The 23,723-nt window shown below is 35.9% G+C and overlaps 2 pseudogenes; both read right to left on the bottom strand.

Annotated features, from left to right (window-relative positions):
- LOC128597201 (60S ribosomal protein L32-like) overlaps nt 1-23,723 on the bottom strand; it is a 540,544-nt pseudogene that overhangs the window by 325,481 nt on the left and 191,340 nt on the right.
- Nucleotides 20,442-23,723, bottom strand: part of LOC128596388 (transcriptional enhancer factor TEF-4-like) — a 28,789-nt pseudogene continuing 25,507 nt past the window's right edge.

The following is a 23,723-nucleotide window of genomic DNA, read 5'->3' as shown; positions in this document are numbered from 1 at the left end:
TAATTTTTAATTCAGCTTGTTGATAGGTTGTTTAGGATGTTGCATCCTCATTTATAAGTGAAGTGTGTTTGTAATTTCCCTTTGTAATGGTATGTTTTTTCCAATTTTGATATCAGATATATCCAGATGAAGTAGAATGATTTTGAATTATTTCTTTTTTTTTTCTGTTGTCTTAGGATTTGGCATGATCTGTTCTTTGAAATTATCTTCTATTTTTATTTATAAACATTGGTTGTCTATTTTTTGAGACTTTGGGGAAAATGTAGTTGACTAATGAGTCCATACTGAGCCTCAGAGTCAAATAATTCTATGATAGACATACTTTTGTCTGATAACGTGAATGTTACTTTTTTTTGCATTATTATTGTTATTATCGTTGCTCAGTATTTCATTGCAGCAGTCATCTGATTTCTTTTCCGAATGTATTTGTCTTCGTTCATTCTTTGTGAGGTTTTTTTTTTTCTTCCTGGTCCTTATCTTAAACATTGTTGATGTTATTAAATTTTGAGCATCTTTTATTTTGTGAGGGCAAAAAGTGGAAAGCAAATAAACACATGTATATGTATAGAGAAAATAAGAACAAATGCACATGCAGCAGTATGAACAGCAGTCTTCGTTTGAAGGAGCAAATTATGACCCAGAGAGGGTAAAAGACAAGGTTGATGGCAGAACCTTACACAATACTTTATAAAACAAGAGTCATTTACCCAATTTGTCTCAAACTATTTATCATATTCTTCAGTTCATCCCGTTAGGAAGAACATGATATGTTGACCATTCGGTTGAATTTATAATCCCTACCTCTTTAGAAAAAGTGTTTTTAATAGCTTAGTATGGTTATACACTTGTAGAATACCTGTTAGAAGTATTCATACCCTGCGGCCTGCAGATAGGCATACACTTTTTGTATCCTCTAGCTTTCCCATCTTAATATTTCTTCATCCACTCATTCAAAAGCCTTGTAAAATACATCTAAGTAATTATCATAATCACTCTAAATATGAAATATTTATCAAAATGAAACAAATTGATTTACCTCATCATTATAACATATTAACAAATTTTTACATTTCAAAATCAGTGTCATATTCATTGAAAATATTAAGAAAAGTCAAGGAATGAGCTCTATAATTTTATAGATGTTGACATTACTTTCTGTGGGGATATTACATTAATTTCTTATGAATTTTAGAAAACACCTTTTAATAAAAAAAATTAACTTTCTTTAGAAAATTACCAGTGCTTTTATATTCAATTTAATCTATTTTAATTAATTAATATAAACACAGCTCATATATTTGATGCCTGACAGTCACAGGAGGAGAAATGCATTGCTGCTATAGCCACACAGAATCACCACAATTTTTTTTTCTCCCAAAATGTTCCTTGAAGATCCAGACTGGACAATTCAAACAGTAATAGTTTCAAGTACCAGATTTTATCCTTTCAAGTTCCAAGTTGTAATTCTAGCACACTCTCTTGCTTCCAGTGATCTCTGGGATAGCACTAATCTTAATCTTTTGTGTAAATGCAACTTTCTTGAATCAATACAGAGCATTCTGTTGGGTTTCTTCATCATTAACTGCAACATTACATGGCTAACTTCTTTCCTTCCTTTTTCCTGCTCATGACCCCTCTTTCAGATCTGTGGTCACCATTCTTCTTTTCAGGGATCATTTCTGCCACTTCTTTCCTTTTCATTTAGTAATAATAGTTCATATCTATAATTTGGAATTTGTTACCTTTTTTTTCCCCATCTGGCTATAAAACATGTTCGGAAATACATGTAAAAGCAAAATTGTTGCTGTCCGCTAGCCCAATCAATGACACAAATGTATCATTGCAGATGGAATGAATTATTTATTAATTAAGGGAAGGCTGGGGTCTTGCTCAGGCCCACAGTGATTGTCATCTTTATTCACTGTATTATATAATCCAAACTCATCAGATAAGAATAAGTAAGAAAAAGAACAAAAGCACTAGTTGAGACTGACATAAAAATTTCTCAGCATAAATAATACAAAGCACATACACGTCATTTCTAAGTCTGGAGCGTTAAACTTAAAGATAAACTACAAGGACACCAGGCTGTCTGTTCTTTTTGCCCACCTCCCTAAAAGGTTAAATGAAACTTTTGTGTAATTTGAAGTTAGGGAATGAAGAGCAACAGTTTAGCTCCAGACAAGGTGCTAGATCTCCAGCTACAACTTTGTGGGGACCTCAGGGAATTATTTCTCAAGGCCTTTTCAGCAAGCAGGGAAGAATTAACCCCTGCATCTCTGCTGTTTTAGCAAGCAGGGAGGAATTAATTCCCGAGTCTGACTTATGGCCGAGAATGGAATTTTCCCTTCCCAGGTTCTCGTACCTCAAGGAGCACATATGAGACAAAGCCACCTTTCTGGGGTGTAGAAAACCATGCCCCTTCATTTCCCCCTTTCTAATTAATGAACATTGGCTTGTACTGCTGTCATAGTAAAAAAGACAACAGCGTTATGGCCACTGGTTCTTTTAATTTGCTGAATCTTTTTATACATTATGTAAAGTAACAGAAGTATGAGGCAAAACAAGAACAGAGAGCATGTAGAGATTGCAAATAAAGTATGAATTTTATCTAATGGTTTAAGTTGAGCAATTCCTTCAGATATTTCTTTTAACGTCTCATCTCTATTTATTTGTTCCAATTGGTGTTCAAAGGTACTGTAAACTTGATGTTGTAATTCAATAATATCGGCAGTTAAATTTTCCTGATTTAACAGACGTTTTCTGACTTTTCTCTAAGGAAATAAAGTCTCATTGTAAAACACAGGAGTAACATAATAAGAAACATTCCAATTACATTTCAATTTCATTTGTTTTTCTAAACTATACAATTGATCTCCTACTATCTGTTCTAAATCAGAAATTTTATTATAAAGTTCAGTGTTAGTCTGTTTTTAGGCGGTTCATAATTGTTCAGAGTTCTTATGCCAGTCGGCAACAAAGGCCTCAGTTTTTATGTTCTGAGTAAGGGCCACATTGGCTGTTGCAGCAGTTGCAGTTACCATAATGATCTTTAAGATAGCAGTTAACAGTCCAATAAAGCGCTTGCTTCTTCTCAAGATTTTATCATCCAATAATTGTAGAATTGAGAGCACTGGGGGTTCTTCCCACAGATGGGTCAGGTTGATTGGGATTCAGACTCCAGTGCGTGCTCTTAACAGGTACAGTTGTTCCTTAGATGGATTAAAACTCGCAGAATTGTTAATGTAAGTGTACATTGTACAAGTTGAACAAAACAATTCACTTATTGCTTTGTTCTAAACAACATTGCCCTTCAACCACACAAAAGTAGTTGTAAATAGGCTTGAATATATTTAGTTTTTTAAATTTCAAATATCATCTTATATATAATCCACCAGTTTAAACCTTTAAAGGCTGTAAAGCTGCAGCCATTTTTCATAGCTGTACTTGTTTAGGATAAGCAGCTGTACTAGGAGATGGTGGTGAAAACCCACCATTCTTTCAGTGCATGGGAGAATTAATTGTTATGTCTGTTTTATTTTTATTCACTGGAATATCAAGTGGTATTGGAGCTTTAAATGAAGTCTTTATATAAGGAAATTGTGCCCAATTCATTATCTCACCACCAGTAGTATTGATAAGCATATGAGACATTATTCTTTTATATTTAGTCTAGTGTATTTAGTTAGGAGTTTCCTTAAAGGAATGCATAGTACAAGGTGGTAATTCAAAATTAGAAAAAGTATGATTATGTCTAAACTTATTCAGAGAATAAGTACTCAACATAAATACTTTATTTGTCATATCTGGCTTTTCTAGTTTATTTTCATGTAAGTTGACCAAGGTTGCATTGTTATATTAAGACAATGAGACTGATTTTCAAAACAAATTGGAGGGCCAGTTACTCTAGTTATGTAATTAAAAATAGTGGTGCTTTCTTCTTCAGACTTAAACGGTTCTTTAGTGTCACAAGGACCTGGGAGCCAAGCTGAATTATTAATATAAAAAGGCATCATTGGTTCTAACCAACTTACATCTCTTAAGAGAGGAGGGTTAGGAACATAAGACTAATATTCATATTTCTGGCACTCAGCTGGAACAGACAACAATGTAATAATTGCCAGGAACAAATTAATAGCATTCATTTCTTGTTGAGTATGACGTACCAAACCTTGACATGACACAGTCTCATGACACAGTTTTTTACTTGTCTCCAATTTTTCATAAATGGTTTTGTTTAGGACATTTTGATAGGCCAGGAGAAGGAGGAGAAAATCTTTTATTTTTCCACATAATCTGACTTGATATTTTAGTGGAGATGAATATATGATTTTCTAAGTTTTAAAGAATTCTGAGAGTGCGTGCAACCTTTGGGGCTTCAATCTATGACACTTCCATAGGAAGTATTAAGAAGACACTTCTACCTCTACATTTTGTCCAATGTACTAATTCACTTAATTGTGAAAAGTTGTGCATTTGACAAAAAGGTAATTCAGAAGGTGCTAGAGTATTATTAAGTTTTGTTCCTTTAATAGAAAGGGCTGCTAAAAGATATATCTTTTTCTGTGGAGATTCACTGGAATGACAGTCTATACTTGTCCAAGTTGATACTGAAAATTTAAATAATGGGACTGATTACTAAAACAAATGGGTGGTCCACTGACACCAGTACTGTAATTAAAAATGTCATTTCTTCCTTATTAGGTTTTAAAGGACCACAAGTGTCACAAGGCTTAGGAAGTCAGTTGGATTTATTAACATAAATTATTACACTAGGTTTAAACCAATTGACTTTCCTCAGTAGAGGATGATTTGAGATATATGTCTAATATTTATATGATTGAGCACTTACCTAGGTAGTGAGGAATGAAATCATAGCCAAGAACATAGTGGATGTGGTCAGGAATTGTTTATTCTGAGCTTGGGGGTGTGGTCTTTTCTGTGCCATCTCTCAGTTTCAAAGTCTTATTAAGGATTTAAAAATTTGATGAACCTGTTGAGATATAAGCATATCTTGTTCCCCAACATATAATTTCAGCTGATACCCAAGCATTTGTTAAGGGGTTTTTATAATACATTGGAAGATTTAATGGAGGGGAAGTAACAGTGACCCAGTGTTTGTACGCTGGAGTTTCATCTCTTTTATCCATATTTAACAAAATTTAAAGTAAAAAGAGCTGAAAATATTCTAGTTTTAGTGGTAACATTATACTGCATTCCCCCCTTTTTTTCTGTTTAAGAAGGATTTCTTTTAGTGCATGATTTTGTTTTTTAATTATTGCTTGTTTTGTACTATTCCTAGGTATACTAGTAATATGTTTAATATTATATAACTTAAAAAAGGTTTGGCATTTATTAGAAATATAAGTAGATCCATTATCTATTTTAATAGTAGGTTTATTCATAATTGAAAAAGCTTCTAATAAATGAGATATTATAGTACCAGCTTTTTCAGGTGATAAAGCTGAAGCCTGTGAAAAATGAAAATAAGTGTTAATAGAATTATGAATATATTTAAGCTTTCTAAATTTTGGAAATTGAGTGGCATTTATATGCCATAATTGATTAGACAGTAACCTTCTAGGGTTAACTCTTTTAGATAAATGAGGCGCTGTTAAAGTTTGGTACATAGGACAGAAGCATACTATTGCTCATGCTGTATGTTAAGAAATAACATGGTTTCTTTTTAAAGCCTGAGCATTAGTGTGATGTACAGTATGCTTATGCTGAGCTGTTGAAACTGATTTTATTGATTGATCAACTGTCTGATTTCCCATAGAAATAGGCCTGGGTAAATTAGAATGAGCTCAAACACGAGTAATATAAATTGGAAACTTTTTATTTTTAATTAATTGCTGAAGAGATAAGAATAATAAAGTGAGCTCTTCAGTATTAGTAGGTAGAGTTACTGTTTTAATATTTTGAACTGTATAAGTTGAATTAAAAAAATCACTGATAATATTTAAACTTTGATTAGGATAATCTGTTAATAATAAAACAATAGCAAACAATTTTGCTTTTTGTACAGTTAGAAGAAGACAGTTGTACTTTATGAGAATGAGGACCCAATGTAACCAGATATCTTTGATTTATTAGTATTAGTATAAAATATTTGTGTATTAGGAATCAGTTCTAACTTTACTATTTTAGGTAAAATCTAATTAGGATTTTTAAGAAATTGAATTCTTTTATCTTGAGGAAAATGATTACCTATAATTTCAGTATGATCTGATAATGCAATTTGTCATTCTGTATTTAACATAAACAAATTAGAAATTTGATCATTAAAGGGACAACAATTTTTCAGGATTCTTTCCTACTAATTGTCTTAAGTGTTGCTTTATGTGGAAAAATAATTAACATATGCCATTTCCTGGATATTTTCTTAATTACACCTTGTTTTAGTAAAAATGACTGTGCCTTTAAGAGCAACCATTAATAAATTCGCTTGAAAAATGCCAAATTCTACCTCTCTATATATCTTAATATAATGATCTAATGTAACATTATTTTGAATTTGAATGCTGGCAAAGGCCTTTTTTATTAGAAACTGTTCTTACTGTGGTATCTGGAAAAATAGGAGGAAGCTGTTACAAAACTGAAATAGTTGGAGGAAGCGGCGGAGCAAAAGACAAAAGGGTTGGGAAATAGTGGTCAATAACTTTACAATAATGAGTTAAAAGTTTTTTAAGTTTTGATAGTTTATCTTTTGATATATTAGTAAGAGTTTTATCAGAGTCATTATCCTCTGTTTTACCTTTTTTCTGAGTGACTTTTGAGAGGAACTTCATTTACAGATTCCTTTATATTTGATTTCCCTGTTGGCGGTGGAACAATATCATGTTCTGCATCAAAACCAGATTGTAAAGTTTTTTAAAGTCACAGTTACCAAATATCTCTGCTTATAAATTCCTGTCTCTGGTGCGTTTGTCTGAGCACTTTTCTTATGTTCTTTTACACTTTTAAATTTAGCTGATTCTTTTTGTCAGCTTTAAACCAGTAGCAGTACTTAGCCACTACATGAAACAACTCAGGTGGAGGAAGAAAAAGCATCTCAACCGGATCTTTAACTACATCAGGTTTACTACGTAAGTTTACTAATATCAGGTTCAGGCTCATCAAAAACACGAGGGGAATCACGACGCTCTCATCCCTCTGCATCATTGGAGAAAGGCTGCAAAGCCATAGTAATTAAATTATACACAGTCTAAATATGTTTATCAATAATATTCCCTTGCTGGTGAAACGTTTTCATATTCTGCCTAATATCTTTCTAAACAGACAAATTTAACTAATTTTTAGAGTCAGGAGAAAAACCAGTAGCAACATTTCTGAATAGTAGCAAAAAGACGTGGAAAAGACTGAGTTTTAACTGTCACTCCCATGGAGTCTAATAGAGACGGTAATAACTGCATATATTCATCCTCAGTAGATACTGAGTTTCCCAGTTTTTCCCTTCATTATACCTTTTTTGTTCCCTTAATTATTCCTCTTGCCAGGAGTCCTGGCTACCTTCAGCACAGTAGCATCCACCGGTTCTGCCTGTTCCTAGTTTTTTTACCTTAAGTTCAATGACCAGAGATCCAGTGGACAGTTGACCAGGTTCAGTCCAGCTGTACCCTGCTCACTGCCCCAGATTTGCTGTCCGCTAGCCCAATCAGCAACACAGAGGTATCGCTGCAGATGAAATGAATTCTTTATTAATTAAGGGAGGACTCAGGGCTCGCTCAGGCCCACAGTGATTGTACATCTTTATTCACTGTATTATATATCCAAACTCATCAGATAAGAGTAAGTAAGAATAAAGAACAAAAGCACTAGTTGAGACTGCCATAAAAATTTCTCCTCAGCATAAATGTTACAAAGCACATACACGTCATTTTAAAGTCTGGAGTGTTAAACTTAAACTACAAGGACACGAGGCTGGCTGTTCTGTTCACCCACCTGGCTAAAAGTTTAAATGAAACTTTTGTGTAATTTGAAGTTAGGGAATGAAGAGCAACAGTTTAGCTCCAGACAATGTGCTAAATCTCCAGCTACGACTTGGCAGGGACCTCAGGGAATCATTTCTCAAGGCCTTTTCAGCAAGCAGGGAAGAATTAACCCCTGCATCTCTGCTGTTTTAGCAAGCAGGGAGGAATTAACCCCCGAGTCTGACTTATGGCCAAGAATGGAATTTTCCCTTCCCAGGTTCTTGTACCTCAAGGAGAACATATGAGACAAAGCCACCTTTCTGGGGTGTAGAAAACCATGCCCCTTCACAAAATAATGCTCTCTTTTGATCCTTCTGTTGGAAATGTTCTCCAATAGCTCTTCCCATAGATTTCTCTACAAGGATGCCTATGGTCTTGTTACTCAGGGTGGTCTAAGAACCTGCAGCATTGGAGTCACTTGAGAACTATTAGAAAGCAGAGTTCTGGGGGCATCACCCCTGTAATCCCAGCACTCAGGGAGGCCAAGGCAAGTGGGTGCTTGTGCTCAGGAGTTCAAGACTAGCCTGAGCAACAAAAAGATCCCATCTCTAAAAATAAGTGGACATTGTGATAGGTGCCTGTAGTTCTAGCTACTCAGAAGGCTGAGGCAATAGGATCACTTGAGCCCAAGAGTTTGAGGTTGATATGAGCTATGACATGGCACTCTACCAAGGGTGACAGAGTGAGACTCTGTTTCAAAAAAAAAAAAAAGAAAAGAAAAAGAAAAGTGGAGTCCTGGATATTCCAAATCAAACTTTTATAGGAAAATACAGTTCTTACCTTCTAGTTGTGCATTTACTCTGTTTTATTCTTGTTCATTGGCATCCTGAGGTGAATGACTAAGAACCTTCTCTGAAAGAGTCTCCGAGATACTGTTAAAATTAATATCAGTACGAGTTCAGTTAAAAATAAGTTACATCAAGATTTTCTAATCATTTTATTAAAAAACAACTGAATTTCTTTTGGTAAAAGCAATTGCACATAAAACTAAGAGAAACATGTATTGAAAAGCAAAACATTTCAATAGAGAATTTCACATATGCTGTCTAGATCAAGCTCGTGTTTTATCTGAATATGGATGTGTAGAAAGAGCATAAAATGCAAAAATAAATCATATTTACAAAAAATATTAACTCAATCCAGCAACACATCAAACAAATAATACACCATGACCAAGTTGGTTTTATCCCTGGGTCTCAAGGCTGGTTCAATATCCGTAAATCTATAAATGTAATTCAGCACATAAACAAATTAAAAAACAAAGACCATATGATTCTCTCAATCGATGCAGAAAAAGCTTTTGATAATATCCAGCATCCCTTCATGATCAGAACACTCAAGAAAATTGGTCTAGAAGGGACTTTTCTTAAACTGATAGAGGCCATCTACAGAAAACCCACAGTCAATATCATATTGAATGGAGTTAAATTGGAATCATTTCCACTCAGATCAGGAACCAGACAAGGCTGCCCATTGTCTCCATTGCTTTTTAACATTGTAATGGAAGTTTTAGCCACTGCAATTAGGGAATAAAAGGCGATCCAGGGTATCCATATAGGGTCAGAAGAGGTCAAACTTTCACTCTTCGCAGATGACATGATTGTGTATCTGGAAAACACTAGGGACTCTACTACAAAACTCCTAGAAGTGATCAAGGAATACAGCAGCGTCTCAGGTTACAAAATCAACACCCATAAATCGGTAGCCTTTATATACACCAACAATAGTCAAGCTGAAAAAGCAGTTAAGGACTCTATCCCATTCACAGTAGTGCCAAAGAAGATGAAATATTTGGGAATTTACCTAACAAAAGACGTGAAAGATCTCTATAAAGAGAACTATAAACTCTAAGAAAAGAAATAGCTGAAAATGTTAACAAATGGAAAAACATACCATGCTCATGGCTAGGAAGAATCAACATTATTAAAATGTCCATAATACCCAAAGCAATGTATAATTTCAAAGCATTCCCTATTAAAGCTCCACTGTCATACTTTAAAGATTTTGAAAAAACAATACTTCGTTTTATATGGAATCAGAAGAAACCTCAAATAGCCAAGACATTACTCAGAAATAAAAACAAAACAGGAGGAATCACACTACCAGACCTCAGACTTTACTACAAATCGATAGTGATCAAAACAGCATGGTATTGGCACAAAAACAGAGAAGTAGATATCTGGAACAGAATAGAGAACCAAGAGATGAATCCAGCTACTTATCGTTATTTGATCTTTGACAAGCCAATTGAAAACATTCAGTGGGGGAAAGATTCCCTATTTAACAAATGGTGCTGGGTGAACTGGCTGGCAACCTGCAGAAGACTGGGATTGGACCCACACCTTTCACCATTAACTAAGATAGACTCTCATTGGGTTAAAGATTTAAACTTAGGAAATGAAACTATAAAAATACTAGAGGAGAGTGCAGGGAAAACCCCTGAAGAAATCGGGATGGGCAAGTATTTGATGAGGAGGACCCCCCAGGCAATTGAAGCAGCTTCAAAAATACACTACTGGGACTTGATCAAACTAAAAAGCTTCTGCACAGCCAAGAACACAGTAAGTAAAGCAAGCAAACAGCCCTCAGAATGGAAGAAGATATTTACAGGTTATATCTCTGACAAAGGTTTTATAACCAGAATCCACAGAGAACTCAAACGCATCAGCAAGAAAAAAACAAGGGATCCCATCGCAGGCTGGGCAAGGGATTTGAAGAGAAACTTCTCTGAAGAAGACAGGCGCACGGCCTTCAGACATATGAAAAAATGCTCATCATCTTTAATCATCAGAGAAATGCAAATCAAAACTACTTTGAGATATCATCTAACTCCAGTGAGATTAGCCTATATCACAAAATCTCAAGACCAGAGATGTTGGCGTGGATGTGGAGAAAAGGGAACACTTCTGCACTGCTGGTGGGAATGCAAATTAATACATTCCTTTTGGAAAGAGATATGGAGAACACTCAGAGATCTAAAAATAGATCTGCCATTCAATCCTGTAATTCCTCTGCTGGGCATATACCCAGAAGACCAAAAATCACAACATAACAAAGATATTTGTACCAGAATGTTTATTGCAGCCCAATTCGTAATTGCCAAGTCATGGAAAAAGTCCAAGTGCCCATCGATCCATGAATGGATTAATAAATTGTGGTATATGTACACTATGGAATATTATGCAGCCTTAAAGAAAGATGGAGACTTTACCTCTTTCATGTTTACATGGATGGAGCTGGAACATATTCTTCTTAGTAAAGTATCTCAAGAATGGAAGAAAAAGTACCCAATGTACTCAGCCCTACTATGAAATTAATTTGGGGCTTTCACATGAAAGCTATAAGCCAGTTACAACCTAACAATAGGGGGAAGTGGGAAAGGGAGGGGAGGGAGGGGGGTGGTGGGTATAGGGAGGGGGATTGGTGGGATTATACCTGTGGTGCATCTTACAGGGGTATTTGCGAAACTTGGTAAATGTAGAATGTAAACGTCTTGGCACAGTAACTGAGATAATGCCAGGAAGGCTATGTTAACCATTGTGATGAAAATGTGTCAAAAAGTCTATGAATCGAATGTATGATGCCCCATGATCATATCAATGTACAGAGCTATGATTTAATAAAAAAATATTAACTCATGCACATATTTCAACTTGTAATGAACTTCAAAATAACTGATTGCTTTGCATTCACCACCAGAAATAAGAGAACATTTTTAAAAAACAATATACACCTGCTGGCTCGGCACCTGTGGCAAAGTGGTTACAGCACCAGCCACATACACAGAGGATGGCAGGTTTGAACTCAGCCCAGGCTAGCTAAACAACTGCAACAAAAAAATAGCCAGGTGTTGTGGTGGGTGCCTGTAGTCCTAGCTACTTAGAAGACTGAGGTAAGAGAATCACTTAAGCCCAAGAGTTTGAGGTTGCTGTGAGCTGTGATGCCACAGCACTCTACTGAGTGCAAAATAGTAAGACTCTGTGAAAAAACAAACAAACAAAACATACAAAATACACTTGCTGTAATATTTATGCATTAAACATATAAAATATTTCTTAAAGGAATTTTAGCGTGAAAATTTGACACTTAGCATTCTAAGAAACTTTGGTTATGTCATATTGGGCATAAACTGAACATTCATTTTTATTTCATATAAATATAAGTGAGCATAAACAGAACATTTCTGAAGCAGCTTTATTTAGGTAAACAAAAGGTTAGAAAAGTCTAAAATATGTTTGTTTTTTTTTTTTGCAGTTTTTGGCCGGGACCGGGTTTGAACCCACCACTTCCAGTATGTGAGGCCAGTGCCCCACTCCTTTGAGCCATAGGCACCGCCCTAGCTACTCAAAAAAAAAAGTTTTGATAGAATTTTTACTTATGGTTGAATAAAAGGATACCACATTAAAAATAACTGATTTTTTAATGTTTAAATAAAATCAAACAAATATTAGAATAGTATGTAACTTTTCCTAATAAAAAAACTAACTTCAAGCACTACAGCAAGCCTCAATATAAAAGAATAAGAACATTTAGTTTTGAAGCATCTAAGATATCATTTGCACATTTTCTTTTCCTATGCATTATAATAATAAAAATAAAATTGACTGATGATGATGATGATTACCCTACTTTCTACTTCCTGGTGTTCCCAGGATGTTCAGAGTAAAATAATGAACATACGTGATCCATTGTTCTTTTGACCCTATCTTCCTCCCAGAATTTCACATGGCTAGCTCCTTCTCATCCTTTAGCTGGTAGCTTGATCATCACGCTCAGAAAGATCTTTTTTGACTGTGGATTTCCACCCCAGTCCCTTCCCCATTAACTGCAATCTTCCTCAATATTATCTAACCTGATCCCCTCTGCTTTCTTTATACAAAGCACACGTAGTAAGTCAGAATTGTTGGCCATTTGGTTTTCTGTTGCTACTATACATACCACTACTATACCATAAGTCCTCCTATTGTATATTCAGTGTCTAACTTAGTACATAATTGGTACTCATACTCCCAGCTACTTGGGAGACTGAGACAAGGGGATCACTTGAGCCCAAGAGTTTGAGGTTGCTATGAGCTATGACACCACGGCACTCCACTCAGGGAACAGAATGAGACTCTGTCTCCATATATATATATATATATATTTTTTTTTTCAAGGTCAAAACATGTACAAATCTCATTGGGAAGGTCTTAACACAAAATCGCTGTATTCTTACAGGATATCTCCCATAGTAGTCTGATGAAACTTATAATACTCCAAATCAGAAAGGCTCATGCCCATTGGTACTTGCCTAACTTTCTGTTTTTTCCTTGACACTACTATTGTCTTCAGGTTAAAAAAAACAAAAAGAACTACTCCCCATATTTATTAAATTATTAAAGAAATCTGTTATCATTTCTTACATTTGTATGCATACTTTTCAGACCATAAAAATGTTTTCATATCTCATACTATATTTGTTCATTACACATACCTAAGAGGTTGATATTAGTGCCATGTTTATGAATTAGGTCACAGACATTCAAAATTAATTAAATAATTTTTCTAAGTTTCCACAGAAAGTAAAAGATCGAGAATAACATGTCTTTGTTTGATGCTGGTGCTGCTATGCAGCCAAGGCTTCTAAGAGGTCAGCCTTTCCCAGGTCTTCCTACCTGGGTTCTGCTTCAGAATAAATTGTCAGTATTTCACACTTATAGTATTAGAAGCATGGCTGCCACAAAAGTACTCTACATGTTGTATTTTAAAAAATGATTTTTGCTTATTAAAACTCCACTAAATCAAATTGTTACTATTATACCACATGTTCACTACACCCCATGATTTTCTTTTTCTCCTAAAATGTTCCTTGATGATCTAGACTGCTCAATTCAAACACAGTAACAGTTTTGAGTGCCAGGTTTTATCATTTCAAGTTCCAAGTTATAAAAATCGACACTCCAAACTCTCCCTGAATTTCATTAGGACTTTTATTACACATCCATTTTTACCACAGACTCATACATTTGGTCATAGGTTGATTAATTCTTTAATTTTTAAATAAACTTAACTTCAAAGCCAAACTGAATTCATGTAACTTCTAAGCCCTATCATTTTGTATTATACTACACTGTCTTTTTAAGTGAATCCTGCAAATTAGCAGAATTTTACTATTCAGCAGCTCTTTATTTGCACATAATTAGTTATTAATTATAGACTGATAATGTAAGAAAATAATTCCTTATGGGCACATACACAGGTGATGAAAGGTAATTAAAGTATTCCTTTTATGTTTTAAATTAGTCAATGCTTATATTTTAAAGTAATGATAACAAAAGACAATACCTCCAAATATAAATTTGGTTCTTTTGGTTTCTCTTGTCTTGATACAAATATGGACATTTCATCTATAAAATGTTATTTACAGATAAATTAATGATAAAAATTTTACTGAATTTAAAAAATAATACAAATCTATCTCCATTTGTGACTATTTCAGTAAAATAAAAGTCATAGCAAAAAAGAATTTCAGAAAGTTAAAGCATTTTCAGGAAAAAGTTTATAGCATAAAAAAGATGACAAAAGAAAAATATTGAAAGGGAATGGACATTATATTTAAAAATGAATAGACAGTAAACATTTGGTACCTCACCTACCGTGCATATTGCAAGGTACATGTCAAATCTATTAAGAGTAGAATATAGGGCGGTGCCTGTGGCTCAGTGAGTAGGGGGCAGGCCCCATATGCCGAGGGTGGCGGGTTCAAGCCCAGCCCCGGCCAAACTGCAACAAAAAAATAGCCAGGCGTTGTGGCGGGCGCCTGTAGTTCCAGCTGCTCGGGAGGCTGAGGCAAGAGAATCATGTAAGCCCAAGAGCTGGAGGTTGCTGTGAGCCGTGTGATGCCACAGCACTCTACCAAGGGCAGTAAAGTGAGACTCTGTCTCTACAAAAAAAAAAAAAAGAGTAGAATGTAAATGTCCTAACACAACAATTAAGTGAGGTGAAGGCTATGTTAACCAGTTTGATGTAAGCATTCCAAATTGTATATAAAATCAGCACATTGTATCCCATAAATGCATTAATGTACACAGCTATGATTTAATAAAAAATAAAACAAATAAAAAGTATGGACATACCCATTATTGATTTTTTATTTCATAATAGCATGTAATCATTGAAAATTTCAGATAGTTCCCCTAACTCACCACCTCTTTAAAATTTTTATGTAAATAAATAATAAGAAGTGGTAAGTTAGTAAATAAATACTTTTGTGTAGCACTTTCTACAATACCAATATTGTTGGTATTGTCTCCAACTTCTGACTCTCTTGCTCCTTCCTATTGAGAAAAAAAAAGTCAACTTCAGGAAATGTATTTATTCATTCACATACCAATCCTGTTAGTAAAACAACACACATTTACTATGTTTATCAAGCATATGCCCTATCTGGGAGAATAATTTGAACATAGAATTGGAAGACAGAGTCTGTCCTATATTTAAAGGGGGAGTGTAGAGACATATGAAAACAAATAAGAAAAGTGTAACTCATGAGTCTATAATTACAGTAAACAAAGTACAGTAAGTATAAAATGGAGAAAGAGTCAGTACTACCCAGGAAGCTTAGGAAATGCAGCAAAGTAGAAGCATATTTTCAAAGACACCACATGCACAGTGAGAATGTCAAGGAGTTTTAGACAGGGAAGCAAGAGCAGAAGGATGAGGCATGGAATCACAAAGCAAATGAGGGCTATGAAAGTAATGTGGTAAAACTGCAACCGAGTGATAAGGAACAGGTTTCAGAGATGAAATGGGAGAATCAGGCCGAGCCACAAAAGATGGGCGTCAGAAGAGGTGCATACTTTCCCTTTCATGTAATGGGATTCCCTCAATAAGCAGGTAAGTCAGGCCATCACAAACATATTTTCAAAAGGTTACCTTGGTAGCAATGTCAAGATAGATGAACATAGGAAAAAAATCAGAAAAGAGCTTTTCAAAATCATAGGTCAGAAAGTGAATTATGGTAACAAGCTATGATCAATGGTAATGGTGAGTGACTGGATTGGTGATCTGCAGGAGAACTAAAGTACAAGATTTACACTAACTTGAATCAGTGTTACTTACTAGGTGTTATTTACTAGAAAAGGAAAATCAGATGACAAAATAGGTCACAAAGATTCAAGGAAGTAAGAGAAGTGTTAAGGACAATATCTTCAGTCCTTAATGTCCAATATGTTGACTACGAGGCACCTAAGGGACCTATGACATAGATCTTGATAAATACTTTAGGAAGAGATTAGCTTACTCTTGAAAAGCATATGGTGTTAAGAACATAAGTATGTGTAAGATATACTAAACTGGCACAACAATATAATGCAAATCCAACAGAACTCTGACATTTGGAAAATGAGAGAAAGAGGAGGCAATAAAACCATAGGATTCAAATTTTATATTTTAACATTTTTAAAGAAATAATATACTTTTATTAATATATGCAAATATTTTTTTCTCATTATTATGTGCATTTTTTTAATTGAAGAAAATGTTTAACTTAAAAACACCAATTCAAGATGCTATGTGAAAACTGTCTTTCAATAATTAGCCCTACAAGTTTTAACTTATAGAAGAGAAATGCTGATATGATTAGAGAATTATGAGGGCATTTTATGAACTACTGTGATGTAAGAGAGAAATGTAAAATCCTAGTTTGAATTTAACATGGTTTTCTTATTCTTCTGTCAACAACATATTAATAACTCTGATTGACACCTGATAGAATGGTCATTAAAAGTTAAAGAAAGGTGGGGGGATAAGGGGTGTGGTACACCTGTGGGGGGCGGAACACAATTAAAAGAGGGTCCTTATCTAACAAAGCAATCAGTGTAACCTGGTTCTGTGTACCCTCAATGAATCCTCAACAATTAAAAAAAAGTTAAAGTATCTAGAATTTTAAAAATTCTATGATTATCCACGTTGAAGATTTGGAAATTTCCCAGTATGTCCATGATTGTCTAGCAGGACCCGATACTCACACGAGGAAAGAAAGAAAGGGACTATAACATCAAGCCAACAGGATTGTTGAGTTTTACTGATAAAAGACTTTATGTACAAGGTTTGACAAGTATGAATACTAAAGTTAATAAAGTTTCTTGAGAATAATAAAATGTCGGCATTGTTGGACATATTTCTCAAAGTAAGAAATGACCTCCCAGAGATAATTTTGTATACTCCTTGGCAATCTTTACTACCTTATGCTTCTATGACATTAGGTAGTTTATGTGATGATTCTTTAATCATATCTGATTATTCACTGGATGTGTGCACATATGTGTCCATTACAGAGATTTCATGAGCACAAGATGAATGAGAATATCACCAAAATAAACAACTGACTAATTTCTTTAAGAGGTTTGAGCTTAAAATCTCTTTTCACATTTAATGGATACAGAAATTTTAATTTTAGTTAACAAAAACATAAATGCTTATTTTCCTTTTTGTTAAGTCATATATACATAGATCATGAATACATTTATGCGTTTGAGGAATTCAATGTGTTGATTATTTGTACAAATTGGAGTGCTTGCATCCTACTAATTAACATAGCTTTCATCTCATTTACTTAATCACAGAGTTAAGACATCTGTGATCAATACTTGATATATTTGACTTATACCCTTGCGATATGCTCCATAGGTGTGGTCCCACTATTAACCCTCCTCTATCAAACCACCCCCCTCCCTTCCCACCCCCCCTCCTTTCCCTTCTTCATCCTAGGCCATAATTGTGATTCATCTCTCATATGAAAGTGTGAGTGATTATAAATTGGTTTCATAGTAGTACTGAGTACATTGGATATTTTTTCCATTCCTGAGATAACTATCAAATAGTAAGATAAATTAGTTTAGTAAGTTGAGAATATACTAAACACTGCAGAAACCAAACAAAAGCCAGAAGAGTCAAATATTAATAATTCCTTTAATAATTCTAATAAAGCCTAAAAGAGGTTTCACTTTGCATAATCTGTGCACATAGGTTCGACTAGATTAAATATAAGATGACATTTCATTAACTTGAAAAGAAATATTAAGAACTAAAATTACTTTTTTAGAGATACTACCAAGAAAAAGAGAATAAAAACTTTGAAAAGAAGACTGATGTTCAGGCTGTCATAAGAAAACAAAGAAGAAGAAAACTTTTGGGGGTTATTCATGAATGGAATAACCCAAAAAAGAAAAGATAATCACACAGAATAAATATGTTTTTTCTAAAAAATAAGTACACCATGGAATATTATGCAGCCTTAAAGAAAGATGGAGAATTTACCTCTTTCATGTTTACATGGATGGAGCTGGAACATATTCTTCTTAGTAAAGTATCTCAAGAATGGAAGAAAAAGTACCCAATGTACTCAGCCCTACTATGAAACTAATTTGGGGCTCTCACATGAAAGCTATAACCCAGTTACAACCTAACAATAGGGGGAAGTGGGAAAGGGAGGAGAGGGAGGAGGGTGGTGGGTAGAGGGCTGGGGATCGGTGGGATCATACCTGTGGTGCATCTTACAGGGGTATTTGTGAAACATGGTAAATGTAGAATGTAAATGTTTTGGCACAGTAACTGAGATAATGCCAGGAAGGCTATGTTAACCATTGTGATGAAAATGTGTCAAATGGTCTATGAAGCTAGTGTATGATGCTCCATGATCATATCAATGTATACAGTTATGATTTAATAAAAAAATAAATAAATAAAAATAAAATACTTTAAAAAAATTTTTTTACAACAGTCTCACTATGTGCCCCTCAGTAGAGACATGTCTTCACAGCTCCCAGCAACCTCTAACTCTTGGGCTTCAGCGATTCTCTTGCTTCAACCTCCCAAGTAGCTGGGACTACAGGCACCTACCACAATACCAAGCTATTTTTTTGTTGTAGTCGTCATTGTTTAGCAAGGCCCGGGCCAGGTTTGAATCCGCCAGCCCCGGTGTATGTGGCCAGCATTTTAACCACTGACGTATAGTCCCTAAGCCATTTTTTAATATTTGTAATTGATACATAATAGGGGTCCATATTTGGGGGCTACATGTGATAATTTCACACATTCATATCATCAACTCAGGGTATAAGGATATTTATTACCTTGAAAAATATATATATACACATAGACATATATATATGTAAAATTGTTTCATCCTCTGTCATAACACAAACGAACAGACTTTGGAGTTGGCAAGGGAGGAAACACAAGAGTAGAAAACATTACTTATTGAGAAGGAGGAGGATGAGTTACAAAGCCTTCCCCCATTTTTGGTGCAGCTGAGATAAAGCCATAACCCTCATAAGTAGCTCATTATATTAAAAATATTTCCATTCCTAAGATACTCTTCTTGGTTTTTGGTATCTCGGGAATGGAAAAAATATCCAATATTACTATGAAACCAATTTATAATCACTCACACTTTCATATGAAAGATGAATCACAACTATAGCTTAGGATGAAGGAGGGAAGGGGAGGGGAAGTGAAGGGGTTGGGTCAATAGAGGGAGGGTTAATAAGGGGACCACACCTATGGAGCATATTGCAAGTACAAGTTGGATCAATCAGGTGTAGAACACAAATGTCTTAACACTGTAATTGGGTAAATGAGGTGAAGGGTATGTTAATTAGTAGTATGTAAGCACTCCAATTTGTACAAATAATCAACACATTTAATCCCACAATGGCACAAATGTATTCATGATCTATGTACAAATGACTTCATAAAAAAATATAACCAACTAAATATAAAATATTTCTGGGGCCCACCTGGCTCCCGCAAAAATAGGATTATCTTTGTAATAAAAAGTGTGATAGGGAGAGGCAGAAATTTGGGGGGATGGCAGCTGGAAAACAGGAAGGGAGACAAGCCAATGTGTAATTAAGGCTCTCCAAAACATCCAGAAGAGAGGAGCAAGAGGGCCCTGTCAGAGACTGAGAAGTGTACCTGAAGGTTGTCTCACTTCTGTCCTCAATCCCTGATGCTCTTGATTGATCTGTCCTTTCAGACACCCCCTGTGAGGTTCCACTATCAGAGTCTATTCTTTCCTCAGTCCACACCTATTAGCTCACCAACCAAGTTTTGGTGTCCCTTACTGCTTAGGCCTCTGAAGTCAGCCCCTTTAAATCACAGCCCTCTCCTTAAATAAAAACTATGAGGAGAACTGGAGGGTCCTTCCTGGTAGGAGGATATTCCAGGAGTTGGCCAGTTTTGGGGTCCCCCTTTAATCCCTGACCAGGCAGTAAATGTCAGGGAAGACCTCAAAGACATGGAAGGTGCACAGCAGCAATTCCTGGGTGTCTCTGTTTGTCATCATCTGGAGGATGGTGAAGTTTTCAAGGATGCTGTTCATCATGTATCACTCAGCCAGCTGCCACAACCTGTGCAGGAAATTTACCAGGTGCTCCCAGACAGGCAAGCACAACAGGCAGTACATAAATCTCCGTCCTCTCAGGCCTACTCTGTCTCCACCTTCTCCATCACCTGCTTGCCAAAGGAGCAGACCTTGGAGGAGGACTTGAGGGTCATGTGCCCCAGAGTCTCATACTGGCTTCTCACTCTATAGAAGGGACCACTGTTACTACTGCTGCCACTGCAAACCCTGGAATTCTTGCCACTTGGGCCTCAGTTCAGGTCTGCCCAGAACTTGACCAGGAAAAAGATGTGGGGGAGGCCATGATCATACAGTTCTTGGAGACCACACTTTTCTCAGGGAATTTGTAATTGATCTATCAGACAGCCACACTCTTGAGTAGGGGCACTCCAGGGCTGAGGCAATGCTAAGTGATATGTAAAACAGGTGCCTCTGGTATGAGTCAGCTGCATTTGGCAGTTATTACACAGGCCAAGAACTCTACTAGCTGCAACTGTGCAGTGCCAGGCTGGGGGTAATGGGACAGGTGGAGGCAGGGGTGAGAGGTGTTAAGGGGACCCATACGCTGGTCAATAGATGGGGGAGTCAATGACAAGGAAAATGGTGTCTGTGAAAATGGCTTCATATCTGAAACATTGCAGAGGGCTCTAGAGCCCCTGACCAAAACTGGACAAGCTCAGAGTCCTGATGATCAGGAGGACTCAGTTTGGTGAGCTGAGCTGAGGACGTGGTAGCCATGGTTTGGAGAGCCTTGTTCTTGGAAACCTGGTCCTTTAGCTTGGACTAGATTTCCCTTGATTTCATTCAAGTTAAAACTTGGATGAGACTAGAGACCTGGTCGCAAGTTCAGACTTTCCCCATTCTCAGCTTGTTGTACCAGGTAATCAGTTCATTACAACCATACATCTTGCCTTCATCAGAAAAGATGATTTTCTGACAGCCATAGGGCAGACAGATGGCCAGGGCCTCCTGGAAGCTCTGCTAAATGTCTGGGCTCCAAACACCCTCTGCATCTGGGCCCACACTCCTTCTAGCCACCTTGCTGCCTCTGGCACTCTCCTCACTGCCTTCCTTAATGTCTATTCAGCCATTGCTATCATCCATGGGGAACCCTAAACCAGGGTTCCCCAGCTTGGCCTCCCAGCCTGTGGCTCTGGAAACATCACCTTAGATATTTACTTTTCCTTCATGCTAGGAACTTTTGAAATATCTTCTAGCTATTTGTAAATGTATAACAGATTAATGTTACTACAGACATCATTAAGTTTTCTTTAAGTTCCTCATTAGCATCGGTTATAAGTCATTCAGATAAATCTGAACATGTTTTCATAACTGGCTTTCTTTTTCTAAGTTATGTTTAAAATAATTTCAGTCATAGCTTATACAGAGATCATTCGCTCATTTAACTCCACTATTTCTGTTGTGTTTTTATAATAATCTCTCTCATTTTATAATAATCACTCTCTTACTTAATGTTTATATTTATCTTGCTCTTTCTCAATGAATTCTTTCTCTTCATCCCCTCTTCCTCTCAATATTTGTTCATTTGTTATTTTTGGTTGCTTTATAATACTTTCCTTCCATAATGATAAGCTTAAACTTAGTCCCACTAGCTTTCCTAATTCTCAATGCTAAGTACATCTCTGTCTGTCACTACATGTTTTCTCTTAGGATTATGAGGATCTTTGTCATCATTATGAGAATCAAGGGGATAGTGTGTGAAAAAAACACATTGTACCCCATAAATGCATTAAGGTACACAGTTATGAACTAATAAAAAGTAAATATTCTAAAAAAAAAGTTTTTAAGGAAGACAAGTTACTTCTATATGACAAAGGTTGACTAAAGGTCAGAGGGAAGGTATATCATGAAAAGTAGTTGATACAAAGGCCATTTGAGGACCTAGAATAAATGGCTGGACTTTGGTGAAGCTGGAAAATGATCTTCAACCACATCTTCCTTTGGACAAACAGAATGCCTGTCCTTAATCAAGGTCGCTCCTGTGTAGAAGACACAAAGAGCCAGACGACCTCTGAGCAAGATGATTTGTTTTTTTCTTTTTTGGTTTTTTATTAATATTAAATCATAGCTGTGTACATCAATGCGATCATGGGGCACCATACACTGGTTTTATAAACAGTTTGACACATTTTCATCACACTGGTTAACACATCATTCCTGGTATTTTCCTAGTTACTGTGTTAAGACAAGTACATTCTACATTTACTAAGTTTCACATGTACCCTTGTAAGATGCACTGCAGGTGTAGTCCCACCAATCACCCTCCCTCTGCCCATACTCCCCCCTCCCTCCCCTCCCTCTCCTTTTTCACCATATTCTTAGGTTATAACTGGGTTATAGCTTTCATATGAAAGCCATAAATTAGTTTCATAGTAGGGCTCAGTTCATTGGATACTTTATTTTTGTTACAGAGAACTGCCATAGCTATACGGGTTTTTTTCTGGTTCCATAGAAAACGCAGAATCATTTTTTCCAAATCTTGAGAGTACGATGTTGGTATTTTGATAGGAATGGCATTGAATAGGTAGATTGCTTTGGGAATTATAGATATTTTAACAATGTTGATTCTTCCCATCCATGAGCATGGTATGTTCTTCCATTTGTTAATATCCTCTGCTATTTCCTTTCTGAGGATTTCATAGTTTTCTTTATAGAGGTCCTTCACCTCCTTCGTTAGGTATATTCCTAGGTATTTCATTTTCTTTGAAACTATGGTGAAGGGAGTTGTGTCCTTCATTAGCTTCTCATCTTGACTGTTATTGGTGTACACAAAGGCTACTGATTTGTGGACATTGATTTTATATCCTGAAACATTACTGTATTTTTTGATGACTTCTAGGAGTCTTGTGGTTGAGTCTTTGGGGTTCTCTAAGTATGAGATCATGTCGTCAGCAAAGAGGGAGAGTTTGACCTCCTCTGCTCCCATTTGGATTCCCTTTATTTCCTTGTCTTGCCTAATCGTATTGGCTAGAACTTCCAGCACTACGTTGAATAGTAAAGGGGACAGAGGTCAAACTTGTCTGGTTCCAGTTCTAAGAGGAAAAGCTTTCAGTTTTACTCCATTCATTAAAATATTGGCTGTGAGTTTGTCATAGATAGCTTCAACCAGTTTTAGAAATGTGCCACCTACGCCTATACTCTTCAGTGTTCTAATTAGAAAAGGATGCTGGATTTTATCAAATGCTTTTTCTGCATCTATTGAGACGATCATGTGATCTTTATTTTTGCCTCTGTTAATATGGTGGATAACGTTTATGGACTTGCGTATGTTAAACCAGCCTTGCATCCCTGGGATGAAGCCTACTTGATCATGATGAATGACTTTTTTGATGATAAGCTGTAAT

Source organism: Nycticebus coucang, chromosome 10, assembly GCF_027406575.1.
Source record: "Nycticebus coucang isolate mNycCou1 chromosome 10, mNycCou1.pri, whole genome shotgun sequence".
In the NCBI taxonomy this organism is placed as follows: domain Eukaryota; kingdom Metazoa; phylum Chordata; class Mammalia; order Primates; family Lorisidae; genus Nycticebus; species Nycticebus coucang.
Note: the sequence above shows the minus strand (reverse complement) of the source record. Positions and strands in the feature narration are given on the sequence as shown.